We start from the raw sequence: 22,339 nt of genomic DNA on the forward strand, positions 1-22,339 counted from the left end.
ATTGGTTGTGAGCACCCTAATAAAGATTAATTAGATGTAATCCCCTTCTTTCATTTCCATTTCTCCTACCTTCTTAAAATGTGGCATCCAATATAATAATGAGAAAAAAAACAGCTTGCCTTTTCATACAGGAATGAAGATCAGGAAATCAAAGCTCTGGTTACTCAGCCTGAATTTCTTAATATGTAAAGGTGCTTGAACTGCTGACCACTCTAAAAACCTCTGAGCTCCTTCACTAGCAGATATTGCTTCCTCATTCCCTTTGGCTTCTAATCTAAATGATTCTAATCTGAATGTTATGTGCTTTTAAAACTGGCAAGGCTGGAACTGTTTTCAGTAGCTTTTCTGCATCACATCTCGAAGTCACCAAAATTAATACTCCTTTCAATCTCATGCACATTTGTTTTCATTTACCTAGATGGCCAGTTTTCTTGTATGTACCTTTGTAAAGAAATTCCTCTTAATTTAAAGTGAGCCTTTAAATGGCAGCGTTTAGTTACAGGAGATGCAGTACTAGTGAAATGGACAACACATTATGCCACCTTCAAGAAGGATCAAAAATTGCCATTCTCATATCCAGTCTTTCCAGTGTGATTATGTTCCAGCAAAACCTCACACAAATCTATTCAAAATTGGTAGTTTGTACTACAAGTTCTACTGCTGGGAAGGGAATATATATATATATATATTTCACATTTATCATTTCTAGACCTTTGTGGAAGTCTCTGTACCAAATGGAAAGGAGCTGTCTTATCTGCTTGGAGACTGATATATGAAAAAGCAATTTTGCTCGTGGATAAAATTGCTACTTTCCAATAACGTGGCTAAGAAATGACAGTAGCCATGATATCCACGTGCCTGTAATGGTCTGCGTTTTGCTGACCATTTTTGCTATTTTACACATCAAGCAGAAAGATGAACTTCCAGTTTCTAAAAAAATAATGATGCTGTGAAGTGGTTGAGAACTGTTTTTGGCACCTTTTTTTTTCCCACCACTCACTTAAATTAGTCCAAAGTCTTGTACTTGCTTATTAGGCTTATAAATACAGACTGCTTCCATTTCTCTGGCTACTTTCCACAATATTGGCAGGCTTCAAAGGATGAGAAGGAAGAGGAAGCATGCTGACAATGCCTGTACTTTCTGTGAATCTGTTTCACTTATTGTAACCTTTAATTCATACAAATTTCAGCTCTGAAGCATTTGCTTCTATAGCCATCATATCACAGTTTCTCCTTCTGCCCCAAATCCTTTCCAGCTCCTCCTTTATTTTAATGTCCTGGTTGTAGCACATCTTCCGTGTGAAGAGAGAGAAACAAAATGAGTGTTTATTTTCTAATGCCTCTGGTTTTGAAAGAACCAGCAGCTAGACCCTACAGTTATCTCTTGGGGAAGTAGTTGCCACACTCCTTTGTTCAGAAACACCAAGTACCTCTTCTGTACTGGGGGCTCCAAGTGTCTCACAGATAAGCAATTCAGGGTTTGTGCACTTAATCCTTTTTGTGCATAATAATATCCACCAAGTATATCATTCACTTCAGAACAAAGATACCTAAATGTCCGTGTCTCTACACAGATGCCTCATGCAGGTTTGAAGTGCTTGTTATAAACAGTGGAGATCAAGTCCATGCAGGCAGGCAGTGGTGGAGCCTGGAGAGCTGGGACACACGGCTCACTAGTGGATACTTAGATGAAGCCATCTACCATTAGGTTTGAAAATCTGGAGTTGAATTCTTCCATGAGACTCATCATTGGGCTCCAGTTTTATCATTTTGCATTATACTGGGTCTGCCCTTGTACCAGTGCTTCCAAAATAGCTGTAGTAGGACATTGTATGCAATAGGAAGACTAGAAACATGCAGTCAAGGAATTTGGTCATGAAACGTGAAGGTTTAGAGCACTTTGAGCACATAATCTCTTGCTTTGAAAAGCAACTGGACCTTAAGTCAGTGGAGTATAAATTCAGTGAGATCAAATCTATGTGGTCTGGCTGATGCAAATCAGAGGGATCTCTAAGACAGGTTGGCCTGAAACATTTGGTGGGACTAAGTAGCAACTTTTGACTGTTGTTTTCTTTTTTTTCCCTACCTCACTCCTCAGAGCCTGTGCTAAGTATAGACTGCAGCACACAAAGACAGGACTGTTGCTCACCAGTGACTGTTGTCAAGATTAGAAGACACACCACTACCTAACTTGTCTGATGGTTAGGAGAGCTGTAAATATAAAAAAAATAAGCTCTGTCAACAACATATTTTCAATTAGGTATCCTAAATTAAAAATCCCTGGAAAAGGTATGTTGGATACCTTAAATTACATGTGACAATATGTTTACTATTCCCTCTCACTAAACTTACTGCCAAATAAATTGGTGAGAACTAGCATCAAGGCTCATCTTGTGACAAGACTGAGATTTCTGGCCGTATGTATACCATCCCTCTTAAACCCCTAACAGGGCTTTGTTGGAGGTAACCTGCTGAGGAAATACAAGAATCTATCACATGAAAACACACTGAGAGTGTTTAGGTTTGGAAATGTGTATCTGCCCTTGAGATGCTGTATGTCTTGTGCTCTGGCCTGGGGACTTGCTGGCTCAGGTTTGCTGTGACTCAGGTGCTTCATTATGTGATAGGAATTTGGCCTTTGTGTCTATGTGTAAGCCTACAGAGGCATTTCAAAAGTGAGCTTCTTTTCTTCAGCTCCTCTGTGTCAGACTCTGTTTAATAATACATATATTCAAGACAGACTTCATTGGTCTTGTGCCAAACTGTACAAACTTTAACATATTCTCTGGCTGTGTAAGTCATTTTTAGACACAGACATTTGCCACCGCTCCAATGTCTGGATACACGATTGACTGAAGACATCACATTTACTATCAGTAGTACAATCCTTCTTTGCTACATCCAACTTTCTTCTACGTGTTGTTAACTGATACAACATGATCTCCAGGAGGGCTCTAACTCTCAGAGAAGACGTTGTTTTGAAAGTTCATTACTTTGTGTAGCAGACTTAACTGATGCGGTCCATTTACTCCCTTTGGCATATTATCTCCTGGATGTAAAATGAATTATTACCTCTTACCCACTGCAACAGTACATTATGCTCAACAGAAGACCCAAGACTTTTAGTCTACATTCCCACAAAGTGTTTTTCTGTGATGTCTGAGTGTTTCTAATAGTACTTACTACAGTAACTGGTCGTTCACGTTGTTCTAATAGTATTAATAATTATGTACTTACACAAAAGCTTTATTGGTCTAGTCCCCCCAAGGGTGTTACAATCTGAGGGTGATACTCACTCCCATGCAGCTCATTTGCCAGCCAAGAGAATGCAGAGTTTACATGTGATTTATTGATGCGTGGCCCAGCTGTTCAGTGTCTGCCTTGGAGATTTTCGTCGGGATTGCATAAACCCTGTGTAAAACCTAGCTGCTGTCTCACAGAAGGAGTCCCATCAATTTTTAAATTGTTCTATTTGTTTGTTAAGTGTGTAAAGCTTTTGGCATTTATGTGTGAATCATTTTGCTCAGCCCCTAAATAGGAACCACTTCTGACATGAAATACAACTGCTATTTAACATTCAAAAATAGTATGGAACATTTAAAATTAGTTGTGAAAAACAGTGTATTCCCATAAAATTGAAGGGGTGTGGCAGAGAAGAAGAATGTAAGCACCCTCTGTGAAATTAAGACTCCTTTATGCTGATTTAAAGTAAATATATCCAAGCCCTCTTAAACTCATACTGTCATCTGTTAGTCAGAGGAGAGACTTACACCTATTGAATCATCAGCTGTGTTTCCAGTAGCAAATGGGTTTTCCCCCTTAAGTACCAAGGCAGCCCAATCCTGCTTAGGTTGTGATATCTGATTAAATCACAGCTTGAGGCTTACACAATAATTGCTGTCAGCTTAATTATTTCACCTTATGTTTACCACACTACTGCTTTTCCATTCATCTCTCTCCAGGTATTCATTTTTACCTTTCCAGTCAGAAAACAAAACCATCCAGCATCCAAGAGAAGCCATGAAATCACCCCTCCTGCTTATCCTTTCACATTTCTGTTTCTGAAGGAGATAGCGGACTATTGGTTAACATATGGGCAGCGTTAAGTTAATAATCTTTTGTTTTGTGGTTCAGAAAAACTTTTCCCAGTGTTCCAGCTAGTGCATCTGTTGCTCTACCTATTGTGTCGTCTTATTTGCAAATGACTGTATAGATTTTATAATACCATGTTATTGCACCTATTCAATTAGAAGATCTATCCATGTGTTTTGCAGAAGTCACTGACAATTCGTAAAGGGCCTTTCTGGCGCCACATACAGCTGCCCAGCTGTCTCTTGTGTCTGCCTACCCACTGCTATAGGTTTATGGGTTTGCATTTTTCCTGCAGTGCTCAGCCACCCATGGGAGCATGGTTCCCTTTTCTGCACATGCTCAGTTGCTCGAGAGTGCTCAGGGTGGTCCAGGACCACCCCCTTTTCCCATTCAGGCCTTGGGGCAGAATGACAAGTGAAGGTGGATAATGGCCAGGGTATGGGAACGGACAGTGAAAAATCATCTTAAGACTTCTGCCAACGTGACATTACGAGACAAACTCCCTTTCTTACCCCATATTCATTGAGGGACCAACTCTGTGAAGCACTGGGCATGTGTGCTGTCCTCATCAGCTGGTATCAGCATGGGAGACAGCAGAGACCACAGACATCTCCCTTTGGTGGCCCTCGGGAGGGCATTGCTGCGAGGTGGCCACTGGTTCTAGAGGATCTTGAGGCTTTCCTAATGCTCAGCGTGGTCTGTCCTGCTTCTCCTGGTGACTGCATAGAAAAACACCAAGTGTTTCCCTAAATACTTTTACTAGCAGGATGACACAGGCCAGGAGTCACCTCATTTTTAATTTGTACATGTGCACATATACGAGCAGAGGAGGAAGGCAGTGAGAGCCATACTGTCTGCACACACATTAATTTCTTTTGTCTTCTCCTTACAAAATCCATGTTGCTAACCATAATCTACCCTTTTAAATCCATGCAGACTATCACAAGCCACTTTGTACTTGTCAGCAGGCTCTAGCTTGTTGCTGACCAGTGATACTAAATCTTCCACTGTATCAATGTTGGAGATAAAAAAATACATATAAAAAAATCCTCCATTATTTTTTCACCCGAATGTCTGTATTTTTTTTTTTTTTTTTGAGAAGGATTTTATTAGCCTATTTTTGGTTCTGTTTGTTTTGCCCCTTTTAGACCACTATTTTGAGCAATCCATTCTTTTTTTTTTTTTTTTATGCTCATTCCAATGGAGTGGTATAAATATTTTATCTTAAATGTATTCCGGCAGAAGCAGAGTGAACATTAACTGTCTATAAGGGTTAACCCATTAGTGAAAAGGATGCCTGATAAATTGAAAGCGTGGCTCGTAGCCAAGAGGGATCAGTATATTCTGAGCATTCATTTTCAGCCTTAGGAGTGGCAATTCATGTTGTATCAGATGTGATACAGCTTCTGAGAGAAGCAACCTCAGAGGCAAATCCTGTATGTTGCTATTCAGAGAGCTGGCCTCTGACTGTACACGTGAATTAAGGCCATTGCTTCCTTGTGAAGTTATCATTGTATCTGAAATTGGAAATTGTAAGTCAGAAGCACACAAAAACTGTAAACAACTTTAGAACATTTGGATTGCATTTTCCAAGTACAATGTGGTATGATGAATGGTGAATGATTTATTCAACTAATATATTAAGCGCTGCCATATCTTAAACATTTTCAGCCCTATTTTCTTTTTCTCTGACTGATAAAACTGGTAACGAAGACAGTAATCAGATACCTTCAAGGAGCTTTTAACAGAAAAACATTCCCATTCTGCAGTATGCGTAAGAATCACTAATCAAGATGGTTGGAAGTGAATTTGCCACAAAAACCATATATGTTTAAGGATAATTAAACAGCAGTAACATTCTTGATTTAAAAGAAAATGGACATTCCATACTTCTTTTTTTTGTTATTATCTTTTTTTCCATAAACTTTATTACTTATTTCTCTAGCTGCAAACTTTAATTCAACAAAATTGCATTTATTTTACAGTGTGTTTAATTTACAGTGGTGTAAAATCTGCATAAAAGCAAGGAGCAGAATTTGTGACTTTGACAAATGTGGGTGACCTGCAGTCACATTTCTTTCCAAAGAAGAACCATGCAGAGCCCCAGTGCTAGAACTGGTTGGTAGCCCATGGCAAATCACACTGCTTGTGGACTGCAGCCACAGGGTTGCAGGGAAGCTTTTTAAGAGTTTCTGTTTTCTTAGTATGATGCTAAACTCAGTTTTTAGACGCTTCTTTTGCATATGGAATCACTTCAATTTTCTCTATAAAAACACTTCATATGTTTAAGAGTGGCAAGTTGTCCTCACACATGAACATGGCAGGCTCTGAAACATCTAAACTCTACATTACTAATGTGAGCCTGTTGTTCATTAAAGAAAAGCTCAACATAGTTTAAGTAACAGGAAAAATCATGTGTTGCTACAGTAATGGGAGATGTATTTATTTATGCATCTTTTATATATTCAACTATATTTGTAGAATAAGCCTAGTAAGTAGAAAGTGCTTGTTCCGAAATACATGAAGTGTACTGTCAGTATTCATTTTCAAGATTTGCCAGTGGATGTTTCTTGTTGTTCAAGGGGGAACACATTTGTTGACACAGCAAAACAAAATAATTTCCTATCAAATGCTCTTTCTTTGCTTTACTCTTCTTAAATTATCTGGCATGGAGAAAAGCATGTCAGCAGCTCATACAGAGCATGCGAGTAAGATTTCCTTTCCCCAGTGTGATTATGCACTTGTTATTTCAGCAGTCTATGGAGAAAGCCTACGTATTCATGCAGTGACTTAGGAAAATTATCACTTGTATTGGCTTCCAGCTGTTCAATAGCAGTATATGCCGATCCACAAACAAATTGTAATCACTTTGGGCTTATAATTCACCATTCATTACAACAGCCTTCTTGTTTTGCTTTCTCCAAAACCAGACAAGATTTGCAAGTTCGGCAAATAAATAGTAACAGAGCAGTCTGAAAGAAACTGTATCACAGGAGGGAAATTAAACCTCCAGAACCAAAATGCCAGCAGCAACAGCTTTCAAAGTTGTTTTACATAAATATCTATTTTCTAATTTACTTTGTTTTGTTATGTATCCCAAGCATTGGAGCATTTTCTAGTAGAGCATTTCTTTCCCATTTGTAACAGGAATCCAAAGTGGCCAGAAATCTAAGGTGAACAGGTCTTGATCTCCTCTTAAAGGACAGCATCCAAACACTGAAATGTTGTTCAGCTTTTAAACATAGAACTTAGTTTAAGCCTTTTTTGCCTTTCAGGTGCATTTTTGCTATGTGAGATTCTCCCTTCAGGCCTGTTTGGAGTCCAGCAGAGATACCTGCTGGGTTGTAAGAAATCCCATCAAACCTCCCCTGGTTCCTAGGAGGAGACTTTCCTTTGGTAAGGATCCAAGCCTCCCAGCCCAGGATTCTGCAGGAACCTGCTTCTGCTCCCTGAAACTGCTGAAGGGAGATGTCATTCCTGTGAGCAAGGAAAAACAGGTGTAATCTGTCTCATCTTGAAACAAGCACAGTCGCATGCTCATGACATGAGAGTCATCAGAATTGCACATGCTCTACACAGGCAATTACTTTTTGCCAGCTGCCTTTTATCTCAAAGCAGAATTCACAACGACTACAAAGAAAACACAATGTGTGCAGCAAAGAATAACGTGGAATAAGATGTATTCTGAACTCCTGCTGTACTCAACTTGCTTCATCACAGAAGATTGCTCACTTTTTTCCTTTCATGCAGTTAACAGTTCCTGAGTGAATCAGCAATTGCAACCAGGGCTTTTGGAGCAGCACCTTAAAGATTTGTTGTTTCAGTCATGGTAGAACAAATCCGAAGCCCTCAGCTTTGCAAATCTTCCAACAATTTATAGTGAGCTTGTGTGTTCTGTTTTTAAACGCAGGCAGCAATCTCCTCTGGAACTTTTCTGTATTTAATGCAGACACTGATTATTTACTCAGCGACCACAAATGTTCCATAAATGTTGAGGTATAGTAGCTGGTGCATGAGAGTTGGGCTGAGTTGATCCTATTTGAAAACTGAAGTTCAAATGGTAGAGGTCTGTGGGGAAAAGGCAGTGAAAACAAGCAAATCCCTTATTGTGTAGTTTTTGATCTCGGGTGAAAAAAAATATCTGTGCTACAGAACACTACCATTGGTCAGGTTCCCTTTCTCAGAGGCCTTGTGATGAACTGTAACATCAGATTAGTTTCAGAGGTCTTGAAGGCAATTGCACTGGTGTAGGGTGTTCCCCCCCAAAAATACACGAAGAGACACTAGCCAGGGAGTTGCTGGAGTAGACTGAAGCACTGCATTTGAATTATATAATAAGTAACTGGTTGATCTACCCATAGCCTCAAAGGGTTAGCTGCAATTTCTGAGCTGGTCCGATTAGACTTTATTTAATGAGATACTTGATTGCATTACATGGCTGCAGATCCCTTTGTTTGTGAAGTTGCCTCTCCTTTGCTGAGTTGTTTAGACATTAGCATTACAGCATTTAGGTGTCTGTAATCTGTTCAAAGGGTCACAAATGTGCAACAAAGGCTTTTTAATTTTTTTTTTTTTAATTTTTTTGAGTCAGTCTTTGTTGCTATGAAGGCTTTGGTAGAGTTTATATGTTATTATTTTTTTTTGTACAGGAGCCTCATAGGAGAGAAAGCAATGAATAGGCTGGGAAATAAAAAGCTCTTTCCCAGGTACTGCAATATTGTGTTACCCTTGAGTTGTATCACAGTGAAAATTACTAGCCAGGGAGTTTTATTAAAATATGATTTGATACCAATCTCATTATTTTATATGAGTAAAAGCTCAGAGCAACGTGTTTGCATTTGGTACCACTGAGGTGCCAATGACAGGCATATGTTACTCCATTATCATTATTTTGCATTTCTTCATTTTCTAGACACTATTATATCAGCCTAGCCTTGGGAAGGCTTCCAGCACTGAAGGAGCCTGGGTAGCCTCCTCCTGGTATTTCTCAGAGGAAACCAGGAGCACTCAGCTCCTTGTAGGACTCAGCCTCCTCTGAGGAACAGTCAAGCAGCTCCCTACCATTCCAACTTACTCAAAAACATACTACTATTTTAATGTCGGTGGTGGTATTTTTTTCCCCTAAATATTTAGACTGTCATAGTAACAGCTACTTTCAGTTCTAAGTTTGTTTTCTCATCCTTCATGTCCAGAAAATGACAACATTCAAATTCATTCCTTTCAAATGTTCAGTTTGCAATTTTTCTGTAACTATAAGCATTTGTGTCAGCAATAGTTTGTGAGTTGCTTTGGATTTCCTACATAAAGGTAAACTATTATATTGATTCTTTAAAAAAAAATAATGTAATTGCTATTGCAAATATTCATTATAAAGAATGAAGAGAGGCTCAAGACAACAAGTGGGAAAGCAGCAAAACTAGCTCTCCCAATATCTTTCTAAAAAGCAAGAAGCTAAAAATAATCACAGAATCACAGAACTGTAGGGGTTAGAAGGGACCTCTAGAGATGATTGAGTTCAACCCCCTGCCAAAGCAGCTCCCTAGCCCAGGTTGCACAGGTAGGCGTCCAGGCGGGTCTGGAACGTCTCCAGAGAAGGATACTCCACCACCTCTCTGTGCCAGTAATCATATTGTAACTAAATATGAGAGGGGATGCAGCTTTTTCTCTACAGTTAACTCCAATAAGCTTGCCTGGGTATGTCTTTAAATAATTGCATGTTCAAAAATCTTGATATTAACAGCTGAATAGTTTATAGTCAAAGCCAGCCCTAAAAGGAAAATGTATTTAAAGCCCTTAAATGTAACCCGTAACAAATGTTAACAAAGACTATTTATATTACTACTACAATTGCCATATTTGAATAATGCCAGAAATAAAGTGGATGCAAAAAATATGCTTCCCAAGTGAAACTGATCAGTTACATACTTTGCTCAAAATAAGCAAAGATTTAATTCTGCCATAGAAGCCCAACATTTCAGAATGGTGTGATCAACAGGTAAATCACAGTCACTCAGATGTAAGTGAAAGAGTGCAAAGTTTTTTGCTTATATAAACAAAATATGAGGTCTTCATGTCTACAAAAGGTGCTCTTCCACACAAGTTGATTCCTGTAAATCTTTATTCAACTTGCCTTCATAAGAAACCAGAACAAAATGCACATATAAAATAGCACAATTGATTTGTTTTACAAAGGAAATGGATATCTGTATGTTCTTTTGTGCACAAGTCAGAAACAGTATTAGTGACAAGTAATATTGGAACTTTATATAGAACACTGAAACCCACTGCTACTTGTAGCTGTGAAATAGCACTGCTTGATGCAGGATGGCTAAGGCAAAGTATGTTCTAGCATCTAGCTTGAGAACAACAAAATTGTTAATAAATGGATGGTATTTACTAACCAGAAACCACACCTGCCAAAAGGAGAGATGCACAAAATATATACAGACTTATGTACATATATATGTCTGTGAAATCTATATTTATATATGTACAGACAGATTTCACATCAGTTCATTCTATACCATACCATTTCTATACTGTACCATTTCCTTTTTTTAATGGAGAGTACAAATCTTCAAATGTCACTGTAAGTACTGCTTTGTACAGAACTTTCTGGACTTTCTAATCCTAGAAAAAACTTTTCACCAGTCATAGCTACAGTTTGTGTACATTCTCTTCTGGATCAGGGCTGCTAGCATTGATTAATAGTAATAATTAATACTAAACAGCATTTCTTCTTTGTAGAAGACTCATGTCAAAATACTTATTTGATTATGTTTCTCCAATCCTAATGTTCTTTGAATGCTTTCAGTGATTTATGTATGAAAACACTCTTTAAAGTATAATTGTAGGTTTTCTTCCTGGCCTGGCGCAAGGGTTACAAATGCATTCTCTAAGATCACTGCATTACCTCAAATATGCTAAGAAAGGCTTCTTTCTGATCAGCTCAGCGTTCTGTGTACTGTAGGAAATGAATAGTACAGTTCACATAAATTTGCATTAATAATACTGAGTTCCTATCAAAGACTAAATTTAGTCTGCACTTCAAAAAAACAGTCTGACCAACATTTCTTCTGATAGGTAACCTACTTGAGCATCAGCTTCATGGTTGTTTGTATAAAGAAATTAGAAACTTGTTCTTTAAGATTTGGGGCAAAAGTAAAAAGCTATGAACCCACCTGAGGCAGCTGAGATCCCATTCTCAAAATGCACCTGGAGGATTTCTACAATGCCATGTGTTTTCACATCACAGCTCACCTGCTGTTGGCACAATACCAAGTTTATCACATTCTTAGTGCAGGTCCAGATCATATCTTTCAAGAGCTATTCACTAAAAAAAAAAAATTCAGAGTGGCTGAGTTCAGCAGGATCTCTGGATCCATCTGCTCCAACCCCCGCCCTGCAGGGCTGCCAGAGGAGGGTACGCAGGGCCACATCCAGGAGGCTTCTGAAGATCACCAGGGAGGAGAATCCATGGCCCCTGGGTAGCCTGCACGTAGGGTGAATACCCTGAATGAATAGTACCCACAAAACATAAAGAAGATGGACGGTATATTTTTGGGTGGATTATCCAGATGGTGTAAAGACACCTGATAAATTAGGAAGGGCTCACCTGGAACTCTGCACAGGAGAGACCTCCAACAAGAAGGGATCCTTTCTCAGTGGTGGTCAGCCCTTAAATGGGGTCTGGGAGAGGTGGAGCCAGACTCCACCCCTTCTGGTCACACAGGTGAATTGCTTTCACCTGTGCTCCTGCAGCTGACTCAGTGCTCACCTCAGGTGATCAATCAGTGGTTCAGGCCCTGATTCAACATTTCCCATGCATGCAAAAATCAATCCTTGTGGTGCAAGATGTATTAGAAGGGGAGGAATCACATCAGTATGGAGACCTGGGTTGACTATCTGTGGCTCCAGACTTTCTGTTTCAGGAAGCAAATGTATTTTTTGAGCCTTCAAGTTGTGGGACGTTTATACTGTGCAGTGGAAACCCATAGATCTGGTTACACCTCACTGCTGTGAGTTCATGGCTGGTTCAGCACCGGCAAGTTGCTCTTTCTCAGCTAGGGGGGAAGTGTAAGACAATCAATCGTGTGGCTCGTGTGTGGATAATGGGTACAACTAATGTGCCTGAAATAGCAGCTGGCTCTCCAATAATGCACTTCCCAAAGTGGGCTGAGTGTCATTAATAGTATTCATGTCTGCAGGTTGCTTGCCAGAAAAGGTAAGTAAATACATTTATCAGAATTCAGCACAGACAAGCATCAAAATGAAGCATGCAGGAAAGGTATGTGAAGAAAGTGTATCCACCTTGAGAATTTAAGGGGCCAAATGGAGTCTGTTCTGCATGGGCTGTTTTCTGGAGTGGCAGCTGATGGTTTGCGAACAGGGAGGACACAGCTGCTGGCAGCACAACCAGTGCTCTCAGAAGCTCTCTGCCTCTGCACAGGCTGCATTCTGAGAACACCAAGAAAAATCAAAATGGTGAAGTTTACTTCTCTATATAGCCATTGTGGCTTACAGGTCATCCAACCTGAGACAGCATGGTGATGATATGTTTGGTATAAATCCAAATCATTCTGGCAGTGTGACTGCTGTTGCAGAGAGCAGTACTTGCATAAAAGCCATACTCAGGTTACCTGTAGCTCTTATCTTCACACGGAAGGATTGTGAGTTACATCTGCTCTCATTCTCTCATTTTCCTTGTCTCTCTACGGAATACGCTTTGGATCATGGAAGACCAAGGGAGAGAGAGGAAATATGTGGCTTGTCCCTAAAATGGAAGCAAAATCTCATTCCACTACATGTAGTATCTGTAATGGTAACATTTACATTGGCCACAGTGAAATTAGAAATCACACCCTGTAATGCCTTCATTACTGAATGTGAAGAATGCCAGTCCCCACAGACTGGATTTGATGCCTACAGGTCCAGTTTTTCTTCAGTCCTTTCCCAAAGTCTTCCACATCCTGAGATGCCTCACAGCCCATTATTCCACGTGAGCTTATCTTGATCTTTTCACAACCTGACAGTTGGCAGTGTTAATAACCATGCTTGAAGAATGAAAGTTCTGACCAGGCACAGTCCTGAGCAACCTGCTCTGGGTGACCCCGCTTTGAGCAGGGTGCTTGGTCTGGATGATCTCCAGAGGTACCTGGACTGAACATGTTTCCTGGAACAGGACATATGCAAAAGACTGATGCAAAGCATATGGAGAGGTGTGGAGAGATGGGAATGCCTGCAGATGTCATATATCATGTCATTTATGGATTTTTAGTACTGTCAGTAATTTAAGCACATTTTCAGTATGGATATATTGGTTAGGGCCTTCAGTTACATCACAAATTATTAGGTACTTTCAGATACTTTTGAATGCTTTTCCTTAAAATTGTTTTAGTTGTCAGAGACACCTTTTGCAGACAAGAAAGTTTTAAGTAATTCAATTTTTTCAAAATCTCTTTCTAGATAATACTCTGGTTATATTTAGACTTCAATATCAGGAAGAAAGGGCAGCAGTGAGTTAGACTGTTGATGTCAGTGTAATTTGCTTTTTTTATTACATTGATAATTCTTTAGTCTTCTGCAACAGATTTACAAAACTCGTTTATATGCAAACAATGCAGTTATAAGGACTAATTGGAGTATTTTATTTTAGCAGTGCATGACAAACAAAATATGGAATTTAGGCACCTCTACCAGTCCAGAGTTTAAAGCCTAAGCACGCAGGGAATGGTGTCTGATTTCAGGGTAGATCACAGAAACAGGACAAGGAAAGTGGCAGCAGGGAGCTGCCATCCCTCTGGTTTGTTTATGCTTGCAACAAGGATGCTGGCATGAGCAGGACTCTACAGATTATCTTCTGCTAGCTGTAAGCTGGATCTGCTTGTTCAAGGATCTGAGATCCTTGCAAATGATGTTAAAGTATCTCTTCTAAAAAAAAAAGAGAAAATCTTCCTGCCTTCTTGGAACATGAAGCAGCCTGATGGCTAAATCCAGGGGCACATAGGCACATAACACAGGCAACAGTTAGAATATAGATTTCCAGAACTACCAGTACGGACTCTAACAGTACATCCTAACTTTCTATTCACTTGGCGGGCTGCATCTACCAAAACTCACCTGCAGTCACTGGAGCACCTGCATTTCTGATGCTGAGCATACATAGAATTGCCATCAACTTGCCTAAACTAACCATGTGGGTGCCTACCTGCTTCACTGCCCAGCCTGGGATGCACAGACAGGTGACCAATGACTCCCAGGAGTCCCATTTCTACAGGCTTCCTCCTTTCCTGGTGAGCTCTGCCACTGTGCCAGAGTGCTGGTGCCACAAAAGGAGCGAGTGCTATGTAGGAGAGGGGATCCTCCCCAGAGAGGCTGGCAGCAAATGGCTGCAGGGCTGCAGCAGAGTGCCCTCCTGGTTTTTGTTAGTATTTGTTATGAAAAGTGTTAAAATGCATCAGAAAAATCAATTGTTGGTATGCATCGTCTCATCTCTGAACTTTTTGAACTGCTGCTCTGTAATGTGACAAGCAGCTTTCAAGATAAGGCACCTTTTTCATAAATGGAAAATAAAGAAAGAGAGCTACAGTGTGCAGGGAAGGTGATGCTGTACAGAGTGCAGCTCCATTCTGCCCAGCACTCTGCTCCGGAGAGATAAGTATCACATTTTAATGAAACTACATCACATTTTAATGTGACTTGTATGCATTAATGCAACCCTCGGCAGGAATGTGACAATCTCAGGCATGCACTGGGTGACTTAAAAGGGTCAGAACCCAGTCCCTGTCCCTCCGTGTGGCACTGGAGGCTGCAGGACCACCAAGGATACCATGGTGAGCTTGATCATCTTCAACCTGTTCTGAGCGATGTGGACATTTCTGGGGCTTGGATGACCAAAAACATGCAAAGACTGCAATCTCTTGCTGTTATCACAGATATTTTATACTCGACTGGAGTACTGCATCCAGATTTATTTAGATTTAGGTTAGATATAAGGAATTTTTTATAATCAGAGTTTTTTATAATCAGAGTGGTGAGGCAGTGGAACAGGTTGCCAGAGAAGTGGTGGATGCCCCATCCCTGGAGACACTCAAGGTCAGGCTGGGGGGCTCTGAGCAACCTGATGTAGCTGTGAGTGTTCACTGCAGGGAGTTGGACTAGATGGCCTTCAAGGGTCCCTTCCAACTGAAATGATTCTATGATTCTATTATTTCAGGTCGGTTCAGATTCTTGTTACAGGAGATGTTCTCCTTAACACCTTCTCAAGCTCTCTTTAACCACAGATGTGTACGTGAACTTCAACAGTGAGTGTCAGTCAACAAGAAGAAGTGATGTTTAAAGACCTAAAAGCTCAAGCAGCTCATATAATGTAGAGGTAATTATTGGAACATATTTGTAGTTACTGAGAAATTGTCCAACCATCAGTTCCCCCCATCTGCATATTTCTCCTACCTAACTTTTAGGGAATAAATAAGAATAGGAAAATAAAAAGTAAAATAAAATATAAAATAAAGTAAAATTAAATAGAATCTCCTCTTCAGAATGCTCCACAGAATAAAACATTTCCTTGGGATTATTACATTTCTGCTGCTGTTTAATTCCAAGGTGCTATTACACATGCTTTGGATGACCTCCATGCTGCAGCACCAAGCAAGAAGGAAGGGTATCTTCCTGAAAAACAAGATTCAGTTCATTTAAAATTCTCCAAAGGAAAAAGCAGTAGGCAGAAGAGACCTGGCAGGAAGCTTATATGCTACGAGTGTGATATGTTCACCATAAAATGAACATCTAAATCAGGTGACCGCTTTCTTCCATCACTAGGAATACACAGAAGCAGTCGCTCAGTGTGAAACAGCTCATGTGAGTAACAGAATGCAATTAAATTAACTGGAGTCAGGCACCCATGCCAGCTTTTCCTGTAGCACAGAAATGGGAATTACAGAGTGGTGTTGCTTAAAAGGATTTATAAGTAAGGTCTTGCATGAGAGCAGCATGTATATTCCACACAGTGATGCAAATATGTAGCATGCCTATTCCTGAAAAGCCAGCAATAGTCAGATAAATAAATAAATAGGTTTTATCCCTCATTTTGATACACATTTCTGGAGCAAATCTATAACAGCAGCTGTGATTTCACAATTCCTGCAGGACCCTGAAGAATCCCACATTCAGTCCTGGAAGATTTTTACTCACTTTAAAAGTGATGTTGATATAAAAAAAAAAAAAAAGCTAGAAAATGGCTTGCTCTCCATTTTCAATGGAGAGTAGGGCCATCTATTACTCTATTCCTCTTACCTGTGGTTTTGCAGAACTCTAGTGCTGGCCAGGAGTCAACTGGAAGACCAGAAACGGGTTATTAGGGCTCAGTGTTGGTGTGATTTTTCATCCCTAATGGAATGGTGAGGAGTAATAGCTGGGCATCAGAGGCAGGGGGTAAGATTTAGGACATGGATGACACACAATCATCTGAAGTTTCATTTAATTCCATAACACTTTAAAGCCCAAGAAATGGCATAGGTTAGGAAAGTAAGTGTCAGAGCACATTTTTAAAATCAGCAATACAGCTTCTAAAGCAGTGCCCTGCAAACCATCTCAACGCACACTCCAGGAACCCATGGGACTGCTTTCAGCAGCACATCCCTGTGTGGGTGCTGCCTTGCCGGGCTGACCCCGGGCCCTGCTTCCTTCACACTGCCTCAGGCAGTGCTGCAGTGACTGCACATCCCAGGGCATCTCCTGGGAGCATGGTCCTGCGAGCATGGCTCTGGCTGGGGACCTCTGTTGTAGAGTGCTGAAACACACACATGCACACTCACGTGCATAGTCATCCTTCTGACAAGAAAAATGACATTATTTAAGATGAAAGAAAGGAGAATATTACTGTAAGCATGTCTCTTCTTGAACAAAATATGCAAGACTATGGTTGAGCGATGCAGTAAATCTAAATATAGCACCAGCAGTAATGAAACAAAAATACTAACATGGCAAATCTGGCAAAAACTCAGACTGCTGATGCTGTTATTAAAACATTTTTGGTTGATAACTTTCATAGAATCATAGAATCATGTAGGCTGGAAAAGACCACTAAGATCATCTAGTCCAACCACCAACCCACCACCACCACGCCCACTAACCATGTCCTTCAGTGCCACATCTCCATGTTTCCACCTCCCTGGGCAGCCTGTGCCAGTGCTTCTCTACTCCTTCTGAGAAGACATTATTCCTAATATCCAACCTGAACGTTTCTACATTATGCCACTGAGTTTTGTTTTTGACCAGGTGCCACCTGCTCTCTTACAGACAAAAAAGCAGCTCCTTGCTGCACTCTCCAGAATTCAGTAGGAACGCAGCATGTGCCCTACCCCAGTCACAGACTGCCATGAACAGGGACAGCACTGCTCATGGGGAACCACACGCAAATGAGCTACTGCTGCCACACTGGTCGGGCTTTACTCAAGGGCACTGGAGAGGTTGCACCTCTCACTATAAGAAAGGCACTGAGGTCTTAGAGTGTGTCTGCAGAAGAAGAGGCTCAGGGGAGACCTCATTGCTCTCTCTAAAATGACCTGAAAGGAGGCTGTGGCAAAGTGAGAGTTGGCCTCTTTTCCCAAGCTACGGTTATGGATGAGAGGGAATGGCTTTAAGTTGCGACAGGAGAGGTTCATGTTGAGTATTAGGAAAAATTTCTTCTCAGGAATGGTGAGGCATTGGCATAGGCTGCCTAGGGAGGTGGTGGAGTCACCCATCCCTGGAGGTGTTCAGGAAATGTGGAGATCAAACACTGAGGGATGTAGTCAGTGGTGGGTTGATGGTTGGTCTAGATGACCTTAGAAGTCTTTCTCAGCCTCTATGACTGTGATTCCAAGGGGTGTTTGTGGTGTCAAGGGGCACATCCATGTGGAAAAATGCTGTGTCAGGAAACTGTCATCATGTTCACAACAGAAGGTAAAGCTGGGAAACCCTTCACATCAAGATGAAGGACTCATGAATGGCTGTCAGACCACATAAAATTGCGTAATTTCAAGTGTGAGGAGATTACTGCAAAAAATAATCACAACATAACTGCTAGGCACAGTGAAGCAGACAGAGCCATCCACCCCCAGAAGTGCCTTGGAAAAAAAAAGTAATTAGGCTTCACTTATATTGCTATCATTCTTGTAGAGTAAAAGTCAAACCTGACACTTTATAGGGTTGTTCTTTTTTTAAAAATAAAATAATTATTTTATTTTTGGTAAAACGTGAGTGGAATATTTAACTGCTGTAGCATTGGTCCGCTCTTAGGTCCTGGCTGTGTAAGAACAATTTCGGTGGAGAGATCTGAAGCCTTTTGGTCAGGAGGCTGAGAGGAGCGGGCTGCACTAGTGCTGCACGGCAGAACGTCTCTTTGGGGCCAGTCCCGCACCGCGGGGTCCCGCATGCTTTAACCCTTCGCTTCCAGGTGTGAAGAGGCACAGCACAATGCAGTGCACGGCGGGAGCCCGTCTGGACGCCTTTAACAGGGCCATGGCGAGAAAACAGACAGGGCACGGGGCACCCGACATTTTGGGAGCCCCGAGGGCCTCAGCCCCTCGGCCCCTTCAACAAGTGACAAGATGGAGAAGTGCGGCCGTTCCGACCCCGCCCGGCGGGACCCAGCAGGACGCCCCGGGCCCAGCGGGGCGGGGCTGCGGGGCTGAGGCCGCGGTGAACGGCTCTCCGCGCCCCGGCCCGCACCTGGCGGCGCCCGCCCCGCCCCACCTGCCGGGGCCGCCCGCGGCGCCCTCCATTGCGCAGCCGGCCGCCGGGGCCGGCGTCCCTCCGCGCCTCCCCCTCCCACAATCCCTCCTCCGCTCGCCCCTCGCCTGTCCCCGGCTGAACCGAGGGGAGCCCGCCCCGCTCGGCGTCCCTCGGGCTCCGCCGCTTCCCCTCCCCCCGCGAGGCCGCCGCCCCTCCGCGCTGCCCGCCCGAGCCCCGCTTCCCCCCGCCTCCCGCCGCCCAGCCATGAGCGCCCCGCCGCACTGAGCAGCACGCGCGGAGCCATGCCGGGCTGGAAGAAGAACATCCCCATCTGCCTGCAAGCCGAGCAGGAGCGAGGTGAGCGCCCGGGGAAAGGGAGGAGGGCGGACGGGGGGCTGCTGCTGCTGTTGTTGCTGTGTCGGCGGTGCCCGATCCCGGCGCTGGATGGGCGGCCCCGCGCCTCTCGCGGGCTCGGCGGCGGCGGAAGGAGAACGGCGGCGGGGGGTCGGGGCTGGATGGGCGCCGAGCCGAACCTCCCCGCTGGTGGCAACTAACTTTTGTCCGCCGCCGGCCCCGAGCCGGGCTCCCGGGTGCGAGCTGTGTGGAGGAGGCTGCGGTACCCCCAGCGACTTCGCCGAACTTCCCGGCGTGGGGCAGCGACCCCCGCCCACCCCCGTGGAGCGGTGCCTCTGCTTTCTGCGCATCCCCAGGGACCCGGCGGTTTCAGTGTGCCGCCTCCGGACAGGCGGCGGCCGAGGGGCGGCCTCGGCTCTCCAACCCCTGGCCGTGTGTTCCTGTGCGCTGCTCAGAGCGAGCGTTCTGTTTGTGTTAATGGAAGGGTGGCAAGGTCCTCCCCACAAAGAGGAGTTCTGCCACCGGCGGTCATCGTGCCACTGCCTTTCGGGCCGTCTATCAGAGGGATAAGGGCTGATACACCTGCATTTGGGAACTTCCAGGTCTGCCCGTCCTGTTCCACCTGCCTCAAACCTTCATGTTCCGTGTTAGCGCATGGAGCTGTGAAGTAGGACAGTCGTTTTTGGCTGCTGCCTTCTTGGAGAGAGAGCTGTCCTGCTAGGAACAGAAATTCACCAAAAAAAAAAAAAAAATAGGAGGTTTGGTTTGCTTTGTGAAAGTGGTGTGCTCCTGCGCTGGAGGTGGAGGGCTGCCTGGGAGCTGTGCTCTGCTCCTTGCTGTGAATCCTGCCTTAAGGGGTGGCTGCTGGCAAACATATGACGTAATAAAAATAGTAACTGAGGTGGGAGCAGGTATCTCGCCTGTGAGAAGCTGCGTTTTGTCTCTCTCCTTGGAAAATGCAGTCATTACTGAAACGTGAGGTCGAATGTCTTCACGTCAGGAATGTCTGTGCAGCTGAGGAGTCACAGCAGCAGGATAGAAGACAGTTGTCAGAATGTATCAGATGCTTTTCCAGATGGGGAAACTTTAAAAAGGGTCTAATCTGGGTACGTCAGAAACAGGAAAGATTTTCTCCTTTCGCTCTGCATAGAGGTTGTGTCACAAGCTGTGCTGTGCTGTGCAGGCTCATCTTTGCTGGAAGCAAGCAGTGGTCAAGGTTTTGATGGGTCTAGTGCCCGTTAGAGCACTGATTTATTAACTGTTCGTGTCTATTAATATGCTTATTTAATCTTTTCAGTTTGGAAGTGAATATATTTATATTACAATAACATTAGCACTGTGGTGCTTCTCTTTGCTGTGTTTCCACTGTGCAAATAAAAAAGCTCTTCTGTGCCTGGAGTAAATGATTACTTCCTGAAGTATGTTTTCATTGCATATTGCTGTAGTTTAGCTAATAATTGAGCAGAACTCCAGTTATGGGAACTCTTCTTCTCCAGACTAAAAAAATAAAATAAAATTAAGTGGTCCAAATTGTTAATCAGCACTGAATTTAACTGTCCTTGGGCATAAAGAATAGATGAAATAAAGCTTTCAAACAAGCCAGAAAAATGGCCAGTGCAGTAATGAATTGAAGGTGTAGCTTTAGCTAATGTAGAAGTTTAGCATGGCATTGAGTTAAAAGGCAATTACAGATACGGTTAAATTCTGGTTCAGAGCCAGTTGTGCTAACATCCCCCTCTGCTGTTTCTAGAAAACATTTCCATTCCGATGCTCTGCAGAGCACTTGACATGCGTTTTGCTATCAGAGACTTTTGTGAATGTCAGTGGTGGTGTTTTAAACAAACATCACATCCATCTTTCAATATTCTGTGATTTATGCATTGGATATAAAACACGTAGAGTTTGCATTACAGAATGTGTCACATAAGCACACTGGTATATGGGATACAAAGTGTCTGTCCCAGGTTCTGGTGGATATTGAATAATAATACGTACGTAGAATATTTTTATTCAATAATGTATAAGAACTGCTTCATGCACGTGCATTTTTGGGGGTTGATGTGTGTGCAACCTGGCTGTTCAAGCAGCATTTCCTTTCAGTGCAAGGTGCTCATCTGTGCTGTGCCCTGCCAGTGCCAGCAGGGCAGAGTGGTGGTGCTTTGGCTGTGTAACAGCCCAGCAGTCCTCAGCTTGGTGCCAGTATCTCTTGATGGTGCATATTCCCAGACTGTAGAAATGAAAAGCAAGAGACAAAAAAGAGAAAACAGTGGGGAAACTAGTTAGTAGTTAAATAATCTGGGTTCATCCACGTGCCTTCCACTAGCTTTCCTGTTCAGTCTCAGCTTCACTTCATCTGCTGTCCACATACCTCTTCTCCATTGTAAGTGTTAATGTACAGCCCTAATTTCAAGTGCAGGTGTAGATACCATAGCAGCAAGTTGGAACCAGGAAAGGAGAGGATGCTGGGAACAGTGGAAGGACTGGGGAATAAGAGGTTGACTGGCACAGCTGTTCTGTACTGACCATCTTTGCCCAGACACTTCTTCAGAATTCATCATCCTCCTTTCAGCCCTGTCTTGGAAGCTGTGGTTGTGTCTGCACTGAGCTGTCTGTGCCCGGTCCCTGGCTGTGGTGAGGAGGATGGTGGTGGGCAGAGACATGGGGTGGAGAGGTGGGTGGGTTTGCAAGAGCAGCTGTGGGGGATGTGTGGATACCTGAGAGTCGGGTGTATCCTCTGAAGCACAGTGAAATGAAAAGCTCCCTTGATACTGATGTTTTGTCTCCATCCAACCCAACGCAGCATTGCTTTGGGGAACATTTCAGATGGCTGCTGTGTCACCTAGTGTGTCGAACATGACACAGGCACTGCTGCAGCTGCATGCTGCTCAATAAAATGTCTGTGAAACTTTGTTATTTTTATGGGAAGAACTGTCAGGATACTGGAAACAGTGATGCCACTGCATGGGCGTGCTGGGTGTGCTCTATGTAGGGTTACTTTAATATATCAGTATCCTTGTTCACCCCTTTCTTGCTGCAGAGCCTCTCTGCTATGTTGAATGCTTGCCTCCAAAGGTCCTTTGCTCAGCCCTTTCATTGTAGTTCCTTCAAGTCCTGCACTGAAGTGGAGGTTATCCAAAAACTTGACCAAACAAGGATTTTGCTAATGGAAATTGGCCGG

This window comes from Cyrtonyx montezumae, unplaced genomic scaffold (genome assembly GCF_038088225.1).
Source record: "Cyrtonyx montezumae isolate F1298 unplaced genomic scaffold, pur_monq_1.0 scaffold_3, whole genome shotgun sequence".
NCBI lineage: Eukaryota > Metazoa > Chordata > Aves > Galliformes > Odontophoridae > Cyrtonyx > Cyrtonyx montezumae.